Source organism: Camarhynchus parvulus, unplaced genomic scaffold (assembly GCF_901933205.1).
Source record: "Camarhynchus parvulus unplaced genomic scaffold, STF_HiC, whole genome shotgun sequence".
Lineage (NCBI taxonomy): Eukaryota > Metazoa > Chordata > Aves > Passeriformes > Thraupidae > Camarhynchus > Camarhynchus parvulus.
In genome coordinates this window covers 1-18,668 of record NW_022148531.1, presented here as the reverse complement: position 1 = coordinate 18,668, position 18,668 = coordinate 1, and the positions used below count along the sequence as shown (strand labels likewise).

Here is an 18,668-nt window from a genome sequence, read left to right as displayed (position 1 = left end):
AAATCATAATACACAAAATAAGCCCCCTACCGCCTGAAGAGCTGAGCCTTGTTAGTAGCCGGGGGGAGGGGCGGGGGACCTCAACTGCCCTCCCTGCCAGCCTCACCCCTAATCTCTATAAAACTCAGTGGGAGGGGTGGGGGAGTGGGCTGGCTCTGCTGTGCTGGTTGGGGCCCCTCCCATTTGGGACCCCGGGGCTGAACGGCTGCCAAAGAAGTCAGAACTGAAATACTACATCGCGGGGAGGGAGGGGGCGGGAGAGACACCTCTGTGCACCCCAACTTCACCGGGGGAGTGGGGGGGTTTAGGGTGGGGGGCTCCGGGTGGCTCCCCAGTCCATCCTCACTGTGTCAGGCTGTCTCGCCTGTTCACAGTCCGAAGCTGGAAGGCCACGTCATTTAGCCCTAAGGCCAGGGGACAGAGCAACCATGAACCCCAAACCGCTGAACCCCAAAATACTGTACCCTAAAAATACTTGTACCCAAAAAATACTGCGCACCCTAAAACCTCTGAACCCCAAAAAACCCTGCACCCCAAAAAATACTGCACCCCCAAAACCATCTGAACCCCCAAAAAACTGAACCCCAAAAAATACTGCACCCCAAAACCTCTGTAAAAAATACTGCACCCCAAAACCAAGGAACCCCAAAAAATACTGCACCCCAAAACCTCTGTACCCCAAAAAATAATGCACCCCCAAAACCGCTGAATCAAAAAATACTGCACCCCAAACCACTGAACCCCACCGAAAACACTGAACCACCCAAAACCACCACAAAACCGCTTTTGTACCTCAAAAACACCGCACCCCAAAACCGCTGCACCCTAAAACCATTGTACCCAAACCGCCGTAATCAAAAAATACTGCACCCCAAAACCTCTGTAAAACTCCTCTGTACCCAAAAATACTGCAAATCCAAAACCGCTGAAACCCCACCCAAAAACACTGAACCTCACCCAAAACCACCACCTAAAACCGCTGAACCCTAAAACCGCTGTAATCCCAAAATACTGCACCCCAAAACCAAGCTGCACCCTAAAACCATTGTACCCAAAACCACTGTACCCCAAAATACTGTACCCTAAAAACCTCTGTACCCCCAAAATACTTTGCACCCCAAAACCACTGCACCCTAAAACCACTGAATCCCAAAAACACTGCACCCCAAAACAGCTATACCCCAAAACCACTGTACCCCAAAAATACTGCACCCCAAAACCGCTGAACCCCACCCAAAACACTGAACTCGCCCAAAACCACCACCGAAACCGCTGCACCCTGAAAAACACACCGCACCCCAAAACCGCTGCACCCCAAAAAATACTGCACCCCAAAAACCACGGTACCCAAAAACTGCTGCACCCCAAAATCGCTGCACCCCAAAACCGCTGTACCCCAAAACCAACCCCATCGATCCCTGGATAAGCTTTTCCGCCGCACCCCAGAATCCTCCCGTGCTCCTCCTGGACTGCTCGCACCCCATAATTCCCCCATTAACTCCGTCTGTACCCCAAAATCCCCCCATTAACCCTTTCTGCACCTATTAACCCCTCTACACCCCACAACGCCCCATTAACCCCTTCTGTACCCCATTAACCCCTACACTCCACCCCATTAACCCTTTCTGCACCCATTAACCTCTTCAGCACCCCATTAACCCCTTCTATACCCCATTAACCCCCCAATAACCCCTTCTGCACCCCCATAACATCCCCTATTAACCCCTTCCTCAAGATTAAACCTCTTTCTATACCCCATTAACGCTTTCCACACCCCCATTAACCCCCATCTGCCCCCATTAACCCCTTCTATTAACCCCTTTCTATTATACCCCCATTAACCCCTTCCCGCACCCTATTAACCCCCATTAACCCCTTCTGCACCCATTAACCCCTTCTATACCCCATTAACCCCTTCCGCACCCCATTAACCCCTTCTATACCCCATTAACCCCTTCTGCACCCATTAACCCCCTCTACACCCCACTGCCCCCCCCCTCGCGACTCACCCCCGTCTGGGGCCGCCGTGGGCTGTCCTGGGGTCGCCCCCGGCTCCCCCTCCTTTTGGCTCCAGCCCTCCCTGGCCAGGGAGGGAGGAGGTGCCCCCCCCCGCCTCCGCCGCGCTATGGGGCGCCTCTCGGGTCCCGCCGCGGCCCGAAGCCCCCGGGCCCCCTGCTCCAGCTGGGGACAGAGCCGTCAGACACCCCAATATCGGGGGGGGGACACACAGAGCCGTCAGACACCCCAATATCGGGACCAGGGACACACAGAGCCGTCAGACACCCCAATATCGGGGGACACAGAGCCGTCACACACCCCAACATCGGGGACACACAGAGTCGTCAGACACCCCAATATCGGGGGACACAGAGTCAGCCAGACACCCCCAATATCGGAGCAGGGACACACAGAGTGTTGCCAGACACCCCAATATCGGGGGACACAGAGAGTTCAGACACCCCAATATCGGGACACACAGAGAGCCCAGACACCCCAATATCGGGAGCAGGGACACACAGAGCCGTCACACACCCCAATATCGGGAACAGGGACACACAGAGCCGTCAGACACCCCAATATCGGGAACAGGGACACACAGAGCCGTCAGACACCCCAATATCGGGGGGACACACAGAGTTGGCCAGACACCCCAATATCGAGCAGGGACACACAGAGCTGCCAGACACCCCAATATCGGGACACACAGAGTCCGCCAGACACCCCAATATCGGGGACACACAGAGCCGCCAGACACCCCAATATCGGGAGCAGGGACACACAGACACCCCCAATATCGAGCAGGGACACACAGAGCCAGACACCCCACATCGGGACACAGAGCCGCCAGACACCCCAATATCGACCAGGGACACACAGAGCCGCCAGACACCCCAAATATCGGGGACACACAGAGTTGTCAGACACCCCCAAATAGGGGCGGGGGCACACAGACACCCCAATATCGGGGGGACACAGAGCCGCGCAGACACCCCAATATCGGGGGGGACACAGAGAGCCGCCAGACACCCCAATATCGGACCAGGGACACACAGAGCCGTCAGACACCCCAATATCGGGGGGGGACACACAGAGCCGTCAGACACCCCCAAATAGGGGCGGGGACACACAGACACCCCAATATCGGGGGGGGGACACACAGAGCCGCCAGACACCCCAATATCGGGGACACACAGAGCCGCCAGACACCCCAATATCGGGAGCAGGGACACACAGAGCCGTCAGACACCCCAATATCGGGGGGGGACACACAGAGCCGTCAGACACCCCCAATATCGGGGACACACAGAGTCGCCAGACACCCCAATATCGGGACCAGGGACACACAGAGCCGTTAGACACCCCCAATATCGGGGACACACAGAGTCGTCACACACCCCAATATCGGGACACACAGAGTCGTTAGACACCCCCAATATCGGGACACACAGAGCCGCCACACACCCCAATATCGGGGACACACAGAGTCGCCAGACACCCCAATATCGGGGGACACACAGACAGACACCCCCAATATCGGGGACACACAGAGCCGTCAGACACCCCAATATCGGGGGACACACAGACACCCCAATATCGAGCAGGGACACACAGAGTTGCCAGACACCCCAACATCGGGGACACACAGACACCCCAATATCGGGGGACACACAGAGTCAGCCAGACACCCCAATATCGGGACACACACAGAGCCGTCAGACACCCCCAATATCGGGGACACACAGAGCCAGACACCCCCAAAATCAGGAGGGCAGGGGCTGGGCTGGCAGGGGTTAATGGGGGGCTGTGGGGCACAGAAGGGGTAATGGGGCACAGAAAGGGTTAATGGGGATCAAGGGGGGCATAGAGGGGTCTAATGGGGGTTGGGGTATAGAAGGGTTAATAGGGGGATGTGGGGATTAATGAGAGGTTAATGGGGGGGGCAGTAGGGTGTAGAAAGGGTTAATAGGGGCGTTATGGGGTATGGAAGGGGTTAATGGGGGGGTTATAAGGCATGCGCGGGTTTAATGGGGGGGTTGTGGGGTATAGAAGGGGTTAATGGGGGGGTCAGGGGAATAATGGGGTAATGTGGTACAGAAGGGGTTAATGGGGTGCAGAAGGGGTTAATGGAGGGATTTATGGGGTGCAGAAGGGGTTAATGGGGGAATTACGGGGTACTGAAGGGGTTAACAGGGCACAGAAGGGGTTAAGGGGGGGTTGTGGGTTATACAAGGGGATTCTGGGGCACACTAAGGGTTAATGGGGGAATTACGGGGTACAGAGGGGGTTAAGAGGTTTGGGGTGCCCAGGGTGGGGGGGACAGCAGTGCAAGGGGGGATTTGGGGTCTCTAAAAGGTTTTGGGGACCCTCACCCCAAAGAGTTGGTGGGGAGGGGTTAAGGAGGGGATGGGGCAGTTTTTGGGGTCCCGGGGCAGTTTTTTGGGAGCCCGGGGCAATTTTTGGGATTCCGGGGCAGTTTTTGGGGTGCCGGGGCAGTTTTTGGGGTTTGTTCTGTACCCCAGGCAGTGTTGGGGGTCCCGGGGCAGTTTCTGGGGTCCCGGGGCAGTTTTTGAGGATCCCGGGGCAGTTTTTGGGGGTCCCGGGGCAGTTTTGGGATTCTGGGGCAGTTTTGGGGGTCCCGGGGCAGTTCTGGGGGTCCCGGGGCAGTTCTGGGGGTCCCGGGGCAGTTTTTGGGGTTTGTTCTGTACCCCAGGCAGTGTTGGGGGTCCCGGGGCAGTTTTTGGGGGTCCCGGGCAGTTCTGGGGGTGCTGGGGCAGTTTTTGGGGTCCCGGGGCAGTTTTTGGGGTCCTGGGGCAGTTCTGGGGGTCCCGGGCAGTTTCTGGGGCCCGGGCAGTTCTGGGGGTCCCGGGCAGTTCTGGGGTCCCGGGCAGTTTTGGGGTCCCGGGCAGTTTCTGGGGTCCCGGGCAGTTTTTGGGATTCTGGGGCAGTTTCTGGGGCCCGGGGCAGTTTTGGGGCCCGGGGCAGTTTTGGGGCCCGGGGCAGTTCTGGGGGTCCCGGGGCAGTTTTTGAGGATCCCGGGGCAGTTCTGGGGGTCCTGGGGCAGTTCTGGGGGTCCCGGGGCAGTTTCTGGGGTCCCGGGCAGTTTCTGGGGTCCCCCCAGTTTTTGGGGTTTGTTCTGTACCCCAGGCAGTGTTGGGGATCCCGGGGCAGTTTTTGGGGGTCCCGGGGCAGTTTCTGGGGGCCCGGGGCAGTTCTGGGGGTCCCGGGGCAGTTTTTGGGGGTCCCGGCAGTTTCTGGGGTCCCGGGCAGTTTTGGGCTCCCGGGGGCAGTTCTGGGGCCCGGGTTTTTGGGGCCCGCACCACGAGCAGCAGGCGAACAGCGGCAGCGGGGGCGGGCCGCCTGCAGCAGCCGCCAGATGCCTCGCCGTCCCAGCGCCACCTCCAGCAGGTCGCCCATCATCAGCTCACTCCAGCGCCAGGTGGCCTCGGCCAGCTCCAGCACGGGGCCCTGCAGCCGCGGCAGCGCCGCGCTCAGCGCCTCCAGCTCTGCGGGGACACGGGGACAGTGTGGGGACATCGTGGGGACAGCGTGGGGACAGTGTGGGGACAGAGGGACAACAGCGTCATGCTCGTCACCTCCAGCTCTGTGGGGACATTGTGGGGACACCACGGGAACACCACAGGGACCCCCACAGACCCACAGGACCCCCCAGCACCGCTGAGCTCACCAGGGATCCCGCGGCATCTCCAGATCCCCCTGTCCCTGCCCCATGGGATCCCCAGATCCCTCTGTCCCTGCCCCATGGGATCCCCAGATCCCTCTGTCCCTGCCCCATGGGATCCCCTGGATCCCTCTGTCCCTGCCCATGGGATCCCCAGATCCCTCTGTCCCTGCCCATGGGATCCCCCAGATCCCTCTGTCCCTGCCCCATGGGATCCCCAGATCCCTCTGTCCCTGCCCCATGGGATCCCCTGGATCCCTCTGTCCCTGCCCAGTGGGATCTGCTGGATCCCTCTGTCCCTGCCCATGGGATCCCTCTGTCCCTGCCCCATGGGATCCCCGGATCCCTCTGTCTCTCCCCATGGGATCCCCGGATCCCCCTGTCCCTGCCCCATGGGATCCCCTCGATCCTCTGTCTCTCCCCATGGGATCCCTCTGTCTCTCCCCATGGGATCCCCAGATCCTCTGTCCCTGCCCATGGGATCCCTCTGTCCCCTGCCCCATGGGATCCCCCTGTCCCTGCCCCATGGGATCCCCAGATCCCCCTGTCCCTGCCCCATGGGATCCCCAGATCCCTCTGTCCCTGCCCCATGGGATCCCCCTGTCCCTGCCCCATGGGATCCCTCTGTCTCTCCCCATGGGATCCCCTGGATCCCAGAGGGTCTCCCCACCGCCCTGATCCCACCTTCACCCCGGTGGGCAGGGGTCCTGCTCTTCTCCTGGCTGGGGCGCCCCTTCCTCTCCACCCACACCTGGGGATGGAGGGAAAGGTGTTCTAGGGGCTCAGCCTCCCCAGCCCCAAAACACCCCAAACCACCCCAAAACACCCCAACCACCCCCAAAACACCCCCACAACCACCCCAAAACACCCCAAGAACCACCCCAAAACATCCCAAGCAACCACCCCAAAAAACATCCCCCAAATCCACCCCAAAACACCCCCAAGAACCACCCCAAAAAACATCCCGCAACCACCCCAAAAACACCCCGCAACCACCCCCAAAAACATCCCACAACCACCCCAAAAACACCCCATAACCACCCCAAAAACATCCCACAACCACCCCAAAAACACCCCGCAACCACCCCAAAAACATCCCACAACCACCCCAAAAACACCCCGTAACCACCCCAAAAACACCCCACAACCTGCCCTGGAGCCCCAAAACCACCCCATAACCCCCAAAACACCCCCAAACCACCCTATAAACTCAAAATCACCCCATAACCCCAAAACCTGCCCCACACCTCCCCAGTGCCCCCTAAACACCTCCACCTTGGTCTGCTCGTTGTGGTGGGCCCGCACAGAGAACCATCACCCCAAAACCCCATCATCCCCCGGATCCCCATAATTTCCCCAAAACCCCCACAAATCCCCCCCTTCTCACTTTGGCCTGCTTGTGGCCGGCCTTGCACAGGGGTCTGACACCCCAAATCCCCCCCAAATTCCCCCCAAATCTGCCTGATTCCCCCCAAAACCCACCTTGGTCTGCTTGTTGCGGCTGGCCTCGTGCAGGGCCCTGACACCCCAAATCACCCCCAAATCACCCGCAAAGCCCCCCAAATCACCCCCAAATCTCCCCAAAACCCACCTTGGTCTGCTCGTTGTGGCTGGCCTCACAGGGGCCCTGACACCCCCAAATCACCCCCAAATCTCCCCAAAACCCACCTTTGGTCTGCTCGCTATGTGCTGGCCTCGCAGGGGGCGCCGCCCCCGCTGCCGCCGTGGTGCAGCCGGTGCCGCCGCAGGGCCGCCAGGCGCCCAGGGGCCCGCCACCTCGGGGACGCCAGGAGCTGGCGGGCGCGTCCTGCCAGGTGATGGCCCCTCTCGGTGAGGCACTGCAGCGCCTGCCCTCGCAGCCGCACGCAGCTTCTGCAGGGCCACCAGCAGCGCCAGGATGGTCTCAGGCGCTGCCGCCGCGAAGCGCTGGCACAGCGGCACAGGAACTTGGCGCCCCACTCCCACCAGGCCGGGCGACGCTTCTGGCCCAAGGCGGGCCAGGCCACGCAGGAGCCGTGGAACCAGTCGCGCAGAGCTGGCACTGCAGCATGCCCGCCCCGAGGGCTGCCCGCACACGCGACGCACGGAGGGCCCGGGCGGGCAGGGGCGGCGCTGCTTTCTGGCGCTATGCGGGCGGAGGCGCAGCATGCCCTCCCTTCTCCTTCTGCTCGCCTCCTTGAACGCCACGATCTGGGGACAGAACAGGGGCTGAGAGTGTGTGACCCCCACCCCAAATCCCTGAGTGCCCTCCTTCTCCTTCTGCTCGCCCTCCTTGAATGCCACGATCTGGGGGGACACAGATTGGGGGGTTCAGGGTGTGACCCCCACCCTAAAGCCCTGAGTGCCCTCCTTCCTTCTGCTCGCCCTCCTTGAACGCCACGATCTGGGGGGACACAGATTGGGGGGTGATAGGGTGTGACCCCCACCCCAAAGCCCTGAGTGCCAAAATATGGGGTGGGGGAGAGCAGGGGGTGAGAGGGGACAGAGGTTGGGGGGTGACAGGGACTGGGGGCTGACAGGGAGTGACCCCCACCCCAAATCCCTGAGTGCCCTCCTTCTCCTGCTCGCCCTCCTTGAACGCCACCATCTGGGCTGGGGGAGAGCAGGGGGTCAGAGGGGACAGAGACTGGGGAATTTGGTGCCTCCAACCCCAAAAGCCCTGAGTGCCATGGTCTGGGGACAGTAGGGGTGTGAGACGTGACAGGGACTGGGGGATCTGAGGGTGACCCCCACCCCAAAGCCCTGAATGTCAAAATATGGGGTGGGGGGACAGCAGGGGTGAGAGGGGACAGAGATTGGGGGTGACAGAGGAACCCCCTCCCAAAACCCTTGAACACCAAGATCTGGGGTGGGGGACAGCAGGGGGTGAGATGGGACAGGGACTGGGGGGTGACAGGGTCTGACCCCCACCCCAAACCCCTGAATGTCAAAATATGGAGGGAAATTGGGAGTGTGAGAGGTGACAGGGATTGGGGAAATGTGGGTGCGACCCACAACCCAAACCCCTGAATGCCACGATCTGGGGTGAAGAGAGCAGGGGTGAGAGGAGACAGGGCTGGGGGTGCCCCCACCCCAAACCCCTGAATGCCACGATCTGGGGGACAGCAGTGGTGTGAGAGGTGAGAGGGATTGGGGGAAATGTGGGTGCCCCCCATCCCAAACCCCTGAACACCATCTGGAGGGGAACTGTGAGAGGTGACAAGGACTGGGGAAATGTGGGTGCCCCCCATCCCAAACCCCTGAACCCCCCAATTTAGAGAGAACATGACCGATAACAACAACTGAGGTCGGATGCGGTGCCCCCCACCCCAAACACCCCAATCCCGGGGTGGGCACGGCAGGGACGGGCCCCAGTGCCAGTGCTGGGGTCCCCGGGGTGCCCCCCAGAGCCCCCCTGCTCACCACAGCCGGGTCCCGCGAGGTCCTGCGCCGACAGCCCCAGGCTCTCGGCGTCCAGCCGGTACAGCCCCTCGCTCCTGCCGCCACTTGAGCCTCTTGCTGCTGTCCGAGCCGGGCGCCAGCGCAGGGACACAGCACCTGGGGACACACAGCGAGGGGGCTCAGCCCTGCCAGGACCCCCCACCCCCCCAGAGCCCCCAGACCCACCTCGAGCAGGGTGTAGCAGGAGTTCTTCTTGAGGAAGGTGCGCTGGTGGCCTTGTCCTCCACGAGTGCGCCGGGTGCCCACCTGCACCCTCGAGCTGCCGCAGCTCCTCCAGGCGCACGGGCAGGTCCCGGCCCACGGCCACCAGCCCCTCCAGGTCATCCAGGCACGGGTAGTGGTCACCGTTCTGGGGGGACAGTGACATGGGTGACATGGGTGACATGGGGACACGGCCACCAGCCCCTCCAGGTCATCCAGGCACGGGTAGTGGTCACCGTTCTGGGGGGACAGTGACATGGGTGACATGGGGACACGGCCACCAGCCCCTCCAGGTCATCCAGGCACGGGTAGTGGTCACCGTTCTGGGGGGACAGTGACATGGGTGACATGGGGACACGGCCACCAGCCCCTCCAGGTCATCCAGGCACGGGCAGTGGTCACCGTTCTGGGGGGACAGTGACATGGGTGACATGGGGACACGTGGGGACACATGGGGACACGGCCACCATCACCGTTCTGGGGGGACACGGGGGCAGGGGTGACATGGGGACACATGGGGACATGTGGGGACATGTGGGCACACATGAGGACATGCCATCCCACAGCCACCAGGCCCTCCAGGTCATCCAGGCACGGGTAGTGGTCACTGTTCTGAGGGAACACGGGGTCAGAGGGTGGCACAGGGACATGGGGACACATGGGGACACGGCCACCAGCCCCTCCAGGTCATCCAGGCACGGGTAGTGGTCACCGTTCTGGGGGGTCACGGGGGCAGGGGTGACATGGGGACACGTGGGGACATGTGGGGACACATGAGGACATGCCATCCCACAGCCACCAGGCCCTCCAGGTCATCCAGGCACGGGTAGTGGTCACCGTTCTGGGGGGTCACAGGGGCAGGGGTGACATGGGGACACGTGGGGACACATGAGGACATGCCATCCCACAGCCACCAGGCCCTCCAGGTCATCCAGGCACGGGTAGTGGTCACCGTTCTGGGGGGTCACGGGGTCAGAGGGTGGCACAGGGACATGGGGACACATGGGGACAGGAGTGGGGTGAGAGTGGGATGTGGGGGTGTGGGAGGCACAGGGTGGGGACATGGTGACAGCAGGGACATGGCAGGGACAGGGATGGGGCAGGATGGGGTCATGGTGGCAGGAACAGGGACAGGATGGGGACGTGGTGGCAGATGAGAGGTCCATGGGGACAGGGACATGGAGGTGGCCCACTGTCCACAGGGACAGGGACATGAAAGTGTCCGGTGTCCATGGGGACATGAAAGTGTCCACTGTCCACAGGGACAGGGACATGAAAGTGTCCGGTGTCCATGGGGACATGAAAGTGTCCCCTGTCCACGGGGACAGGACAGGGATGGACAATGCCCAGGATCCATGGGGACAGGGAGCTGTCCACTGTCAGGGCTGCCCAGGGTCCATGACAGGGACACAAAAGTGTCCGGTGTCCATGGGGACAGGATGGGGACACAGAAGTGTCCAGAGTCCATGACAGGGACACAGGGGTGTCCATGGGGACAGGATGGGGACACAGAAGTGTCCAGAGTCCATGACAGGGACACAGGGGTGTCCATGGGGACAGGATGGGGACAGAGGGATGTCCAGAGTCCATGACAGGGACATGGAGGTGTCCAGTGTCCATGGGAACAGAATGAGGACACAGAGGTGTCCAGTGTCCGTGACAGGGACACAACAGTGTCCAGTGTCCATGGGGACAGGGACAGGGATGGACAATGTCCAGGATCCATGGGGACAGGGACGGACAATGTCCAGTGTCCATGGGGACAGGGAGGTGTCCAGTGTCCATGGGGACAGGATGGGGACACCGGGACAAGGACACAGGGGTGTCCAAGGGGACAGCCCAGGCACTCAGGGCTGTGCAGTGAGGGGTCCCGGGGTGTCCCGGGGGTCCCAGGGGGTCCCAGGATGTCCCAGGGGTCCCAGGGTGTCCCGGGTGTCCCAGGATGTCCCAGGGTGTCCCGGGGGTCCCAGGGTGTCTCAGGGTGTCCCAGGGGGTCCCAGGATGTCCCAGGATGTCCCAGGGTGTCCCAGGGGGTCCCCGGGGGTCCCCGGGGGTCCCGAGGGTGCAGAGCCCACCTGGATCTCCTCGACGTCGGCGATCCAGGCTCGGGCCTTGCCCAGGGCCTCCTTCAGGGCCTGGATGTTGGGCAGCAGCTGGAATGTTCTCGCCTCCTTGATGATGGCAGCCAGCGTGGCCGGGGGGTGCTTCTGCCTGCGGGGGGGTCAGAGCCACCAACCTGAGAGCCTGAGACCCCCAGAGACCCCCAGAGACCCCCAGAGACCCCCAGAGACCCCTGAGACCCCCAGAGACCCCTGAGACCCCCAGAGACCCCCAGAGACCCCAGAGACCCCTGACACCCCCAGAGATCCCCCTGACACCCCTGAGACCCCTGAGACCCCAGAGACCCCTGAGACCCCCAGAGATCCCTGAGACCCCCAGAGACCCCCAAAGACCCCCAGAGACCCCCAGAGATCCCCCTGACACCCCTGAGACCCCTGAGACCCCCAGAGATCCCTGAGACCCCTGAGACCCCCAGAGACCCCCCCTGACACCCCTGAGACCCCCAGAGATCCCTGAGACCCCCCAGAGACCCCTGAGACCCCCAGAGACCCCCCAGATCCCCAGAGATCCCCTGAGACCCCCACAGACCCCTGACACCCCCCAGAGATCCCCTGACACCCCAGAGACACCTGAGACCCCCAGAGATCCCTGAGACCCCCAGAGATCCCTGAGACCCCTGAGACCCCCAGAGCCCCCCGACTCTTTAAAGCCATGTGCTGGAGCCCCCAGACCCTTTCTATCCCCCCCACAGCCAGGAGCAGCCCCCAGACCCTTTATCTCCACCCAGGGGACAGAGGGCACAGCCCCTTCCTCTCTCCCTCTCAGGTGCAGCCCCCAGCCCCTTTATCTGCCCCTGAGGAGGGGTCTCTCCCCCTGGGGACGGCTCCAGCCCCTTTATCTCCCTTTGAGGGGGGGTCTCTCCCCCTGGGTTGGGGTCTCTCCCCTGGGGATGGCTCCAGCCCCTTTATCTCCCTTTGAGGAGGGTCTCTGTCCTGAGGGGGGTCCCCTGGGGATGGCTCCAGCCCCTTTATTTCCCTTTGGGAGGGGTCTCTCCCCTGGGTGGGGTCTCTCCCCTGGGTCGGGGTCTCTCCCCTGGGGGCGGCCAGCGCCCTGACCTGGCCCGAGGCACATCTGGGCCTTCTCCTCCCAGCGCTGGGCGGTGGTCAGCAGCTCCTACAGCTCGCCATGGCTACGCCCACGGCGGGGCTGGGGGCCACGGATGCGCCGCCTGATGAGGCCGCGCATGACGGGCAGGGGTACGCTGGCGGCGGCGCAGCGCGTGGCCGTCACCTCCCCTCGAGCCACGCGGCCCCGCGCCAGCTGCCGCTCAGCAGCCGGCCCTCGGCACCTCCACGCCCAGGCGCCCCGCGCTCCAGCAGCTCCTGCAGGGCCCCGCCCCCGGGACACGGCCAGCGCGGCCGCGCCTGGCCTGGAACGCTTCCACTCGGTCCAGCAGCGCCTGGGGGCACGGGGACAGCGTGGGACAGCGTGGGGACAGCGTGGGGACACACAGGGGACAGTGTGGGACATCATGGGGCAGTGTGGGACAGCGTGGGGACAGTGTGGGACATCGTGGGGACAGTGTGGGACAGCGTGGGGACAGTGTGGGACATCGTGGGGACAGTGTGGGACAGCGTGGGGACAGTGTGGGACATCATGGGACAGTGTGGGACAGCGTGGGGACAGTGTGGGACATCGTGGGGACAGTGTGGGACAGCGTGGGGACAGTGTGGGACATCATGGGGACAGTGTGGGGACAGTGTGGGACATCATGGGACAGCGTGGGACAGCGTGGGGACAGCGTGGGGACAGTGTGGGGACAGTGTGGGACATCATGGGGACAGTGTGGGACATCGTGGGACAGCGTGGGGACAGCATGGGGACAGCGTGGGACAGTGTGGGACATCATGGGACAGCGTGGGGACAGCGTGGGACAGTGTGGGACAGTGTGGGACAGCGTGGGACAGCGTGGGGACAGTGTGGGACAGCGTGGGGACATCATGGGACAGTGTGGGACATCGTGGCGACAGTGTGGGACAGCATGGGGACAGTGTGGGGACACCCCAGAGATCCCCACCCCTCGGCCTGGAACGCTTCCACTCGGTCCAGCAGCGCCTGGGGGGACGGGGACAGCGTGGGACAGCGTGGGGACAGCGTGGGACAGTGTGGGGACAGACAGGGGACAGTGTGGGACAGCGTGGGGACAGTGTGGGACATCATGGGGACAGCGTGGGGACAGTGTGGGACAGCGTGGGGACAGTGTGGGACAGCGTGGGGACACACAGGGGACAGTGTGGGACAGCGTGGGACAGCGTGGGACAGCGTGGGACAGCGTGGGGACAGTGTGGGACAGCATGGGGACAGTGTGGGACAGTGTGGGGACAGACAGGGGACAGCGTGGGGACAGTGTGGGACATCGTGGGGACAGCGTGGGGACAGTGTGGGACAGCGTGGGGACAGTGTGGGACAGTGTGGGACAGTGTGGGACAGCGTGGGACATCGTGGGGACAGTGTGGGGACACCCCAGAGATCCACCCCCCTCAGCCTGGAACGCTTCCACTCGGTCCAGCAGCGCCTGGGGGGACGGGGACAGCGTGGGACAGCGTGGGACAGCGTGGGACAGTGTGGGGACAGACAGGGGACAGTGTGGGACACAGGGACAGCAATGGGACATGGAGAGACAGCAATGGGATACGGGGTTAGGGACAGACAGGGGACAGTGTGGGACATTGTAGAGACACAGAGGGGACGGTGTGGGACATCATGGGGACACACAGGGGACAGTGTGGGACATCATGGGGACAGACAGGGGACACCCCCAGGGCACTGTGCGACACCCCTGTGACCCTGTGTGACCTGTCCCACCTGCACGTCCCCGATCTGGTGCATCACGCAGTGTGACCCCGTGTGACCCCGTGTGACACTCCTATGACACACTGTGACCCCGTGTGACCCCGTGTGACCCCGTGTGACCCCGTGTCCCACCTGCACGTCCCCGATCTGGTGCATCACACAGTGTGACACTCCTATGACACAGTGTGACACCCCTGTGACCCTGTGTGACACTCCTATGACACAGTGTGACCCCGTGTGACCCCGTGTGACCCCAGGTGACCCCGTGTCCCACCTGCACGTCCCCGATCTGGTGCATCACACAGTGTGACCCCGTGTGACCCCCGTGTGACCCGTGTGACCCCAGGTGACCCCGTGTCCCACCTGCACGCCCCCCATCTGGTGCATCACGCAGGGCAGTTGGTTCATCTGCTCCAGGAACGCCCGCAGCTCCTCCAGCGTCAGCGCCGGCGCAGGGACCCTGCGGGGACAGCGACACTGAGGGGACAGGGACACACAGGGGACCCTGCGGGGACAGGGACACACAGGGACACTGAGGGGACAGGGACACACAGGGGACAGGGACATTGCTGGGGACAGGGACACTGAGGGGACAGGGACACACAGGGGACAGGGACATTGCTGGGAACAGGGAAGGGACCCTGTGGGGACACTGAGGGGACACAGAGGGAACAGGGACACTCTGGTGACACTCTGGTGACCCCGTGGTGACACTGAGGGGACACCGTGGTGACCCCGTGGTGACCCCGTGGGGACACTCTGGTGACCCCGTGGTGACACTGAGGGGACACCGTGGTGACCCCGTGGTGACACCGTGGTGACCCCGTGGGGACACTGAGGGGACCCCGTGGTGACCCCGTGGTGACACTGAGGGGACACTGTGGTGACCCCGTGGGGACACTGAGGGGACACTGTGGGGACACCATGGTGACACTGAGGGGACACCGTGGTGACCCCGTGGTGACACCGTGGTGACACTGAGGGGACCCCGTGGTGACCCCGTGGTGACACTGAGGGGACACTGAGGGGACACTGAGGGGACACTGAGGGGACCCGTGGTGACCCCGTGGTGACACCGTGGTGACCCCGTGGTGACACTGAGGGGACACTCTGGTGACCCCGTGGTGACACTGAGGGGACACCGTGGTGACACTGAGGGGACCCCGTGGTGACACCATGGTGACACTGAGGGGACACCGTGGTGACCCCCGTGGTGACCCCCGGGGACCCCGCGTGACCCCGGGTGACACTGACCCGGTCTCCTGGGAGCTGATGAGCCCCAGCGCCGAGACGCAGCGCGCCGGCCTGGCCCAGGCAGCCCTTTGAGGCGGTGCAGCAGCTCGTTCTCGGGGAACTTTAGCCAAGGCCTCCTCACTCCAGCGCCCGCAGCTCCTCCAGCGCTGCCGGGCACGGCCGGGCTCAGCGGGGCTCGGAGCCCAGAGCCCCGAGAGCCCCTGAGAGCCCCTGAGAGCCCCTTGGGATTCCCTGAGAGTCCCCAAAACACCCCCCAGAGCCCCCTGAGAGCCCCCAAAACACCCCTGAGAGCCCCCCAAATCCCCTGAGAGCCCCCCTGAGAGCCCCCAAAAACACCCCGAGAGCCCCCAAACCCCTGAGAGCCCCCAAACCCCCTGAGAACCCCCAAAACACCCCCCGAGAGCCCCTTGGGATTCCCCAAACCCCCTGAGACACCCCTGAGAGCCCCCAAAAACACCCCCGAGAGCCCCCAAACCCCTGAGAGCCCCCTGAGAGCCCCCCAAATCCCCTGAGAGCCCCCAAATCCCCTGAGAGCCCCTGAGAGCCCCAAATCCCCTGAGAGCCCCCCCAAATCCCCTGAGAGCCCCTGAGAGCCCCCAAATCCCCCTGAGAGCCCCCAAATCCCCTGAGAGCCCCCCTGAGAGCCCCCCAAATCCCTGAGAGTCCCCAAATCCCCTGAGAGCCCCCTGAGACACCCCTGAGGGCCCCCAAACCCCCTTGGGATTCCCTGAGAGCCCCCAAAACACCCCTGAGAGCCCCCCAAATCCCCTGAGAGCCCCCTGAGAGCCCCCAAACCCCCTGAGAGCCCCCCAAACTCCCTTTGAGAGCCCCCCCAAAGCCCCTGAGAGCCCCCAAATCCCCTTGAGACACCCCCTGAGACACCCCCCTGAGAGCCCCCCCAAATCCCCTGAGAGCCCCCTAAAAACCCCTGAGACACCCCCAAACCCCCTTGGGATTCCCTCCAAATCCCCCTGAGAGACCCCCAAACCCCTTGAGACCCCCAAATCCCCCTTGAGATTCCCCAAACCCCTTGAGAGCCCCCGAATCCCCTTTGAGAGCCCTCAGGACCCCCTTGGGAGCCCCCCAAACCCCCCCGGGACCCCCACTCACTGCGCTTGCGGCCGTCCTCCACCTCGAGGGCGTTGCGCACCTTGTTGGCCCAGGTGTCGAAGGACTCGGCGCGCACCTTGAGCTTGTGCAGCATGGCCGGCAGCTCGTCCAGGGTGTAGCGGTACCTGGGGGGCACCGGGGGTCACTGGGAGCCCCCCTGTGCACCCCAAAAGGGACAGACGGGACCCCCAGACTGAGCTCGTGGGGTGTCCCCTCCACCCCATCCCAGGGACACCTCGAGATCTTCAGCACCCCCAAATCACAGCCAGGGTCACACCAGGACCCCCAACTCAACCCCATGTGTGCCCACAGCCCCCCCAAATCTTACAGACCCCCACAAAGCATCCCCAGGTCCCCAGCACCCCAAAAACCATCCCCAAATCTGTACAGGAGCCACCAGGTCGTGGCTGTGTCCTCCTCACCCCATCCCAGGGACACCTCGAGATCTTCAGCACCCCCAAATCACAGCCAGGGTCACACCAGGGTCACACCAGGACCCCCAACTCAACCCCATGTGGGCCCACAGCCCCCCCAAATCTTACAGACCCCCACAAACACCCCCAGGTCCTCAGCCCCCCAAATCCATCCCCCAGACCCCTTCCAGGCGCCCACTGAGACCTCCAGCCCCCCTGAAACACCCCCACGTCCCATTACAGGGCACACCAGGCCCCCAAGCCCCTCTCCCAGCCCCCAAACCCCATTCCAACCCCTCCAAACCCCATCAAACCCCATTCAAACCCCTCCAAACCCCATTCAAACCCCATTCCAACCCCCCAGACCCCATTTCAACCCCTCCAAACCCCCCCAAACCCCATTCAAACCCCCAAAACCCCTCTCCAAACCCCATTCCAACCCCCAGACCCCATTCAAACCCCATTCAAACCCCACTAAACCCCATTCAAACCCCCCCAGACCCCATTTCAAACCCCACTAAAACCCCATTCAAACCCCATTCCAACCCTCCAAACCCCATTCAACTCCCCCCCAAAGCCCATTCCAACCTCCAAACCCCATTCAAACCCCCAGACCCCATTCAAACCCCCATTCAAACCTCTCCAAACCCCTCTCCCAGTCCCCAAACCCCATTCCAACCCCTCCAAACCCCATCAAACCCCATTCCAACCCACCCAAACCCCATCAAACCCCATTCCAACCCCCAGACCCCATTTAACCCCCCAGCCCCCACCTGAGGTACTGCTTGCACACTTGCACAGGTCGTCCATGTGGTAGAGGCAGACGAGGCCCTGCGGGCAGTCGTAGCAGGCCAGGGCAGACAGGAAGCACGTGGTCTTGCACTTGTCGCACTGCCGCTCGTCGTCGGGCAGCAGCTCGAAGGCCTCGCGCTCCGCCTCCGTGATGCCCTGGGGGGCAGGAAAATGGACATCAGACCCCCCCCGCAGGGATTTTGGGGGGTTCTCAGCACCCCCCATCCCTCCATGATCCCCTGAGAGGGATAAAAATCCCTCCTGCAGCTCCAACCCTTCCTGCTCTGCCTCTGTGATGCCCTGGGGGGGCAGGAAAATGGACATCAGACCTCCCCCGCCCGGGGAGATTTTGGGGTGTTCTCAGCACCCCAACCCCTCCGTGATGCTCTGAGAGGGATAAAAATTCCCTCAGATTCCCCTTCTGGCTCCAACCCTTCCTGCTCTGCCTCCGTGATGCCCTGAGGGGGCAAAAACACCAACATCAAACCCCCTCAAGGATTTTTGGGGTGTTCTCAGCACCCCCAATCCCTCCATGATGCCCTGGGAGGGATAAAAATTCCCTCAGATTCCCCCAGTTCTGTGAGATTCCCCCTACAGCTCCAACCCTTCCTGCTCCGCCTCCGTGATGCCCTTGGGGGGTAAAACTTAACACCAGACCCCCTGGGGAGATTTTGGGGTGTTCTCAGCACCCCAACCTCCATCACCCCCTGAGGGGTGACAGAACAAATCTCACCCTCCCTAGAGCTGGAGGGTCCCCCTACCCCCCCACCCTCCGTGACCTGCCAGGGGATACGGGAGCTTTGGGGTGCCCCACACCCCAACCTCCATAACCCCCAAGGCGGCACAACCAACCTCACCCTCCT

General features: G+C 62.9%; 1 pseudogene; it reads right to left on the bottom strand.

Moving 5' to 3' along the window:
- Positions 1-7,362: 7,362 nt before the first annotated feature.
- On the bottom strand, positions 7,363-17,961 carry LOC115916893 (annotated as a pseudogene).
- Between the last annotated feature and the right edge of the window lie 707 nt (positions 17,962-18,668).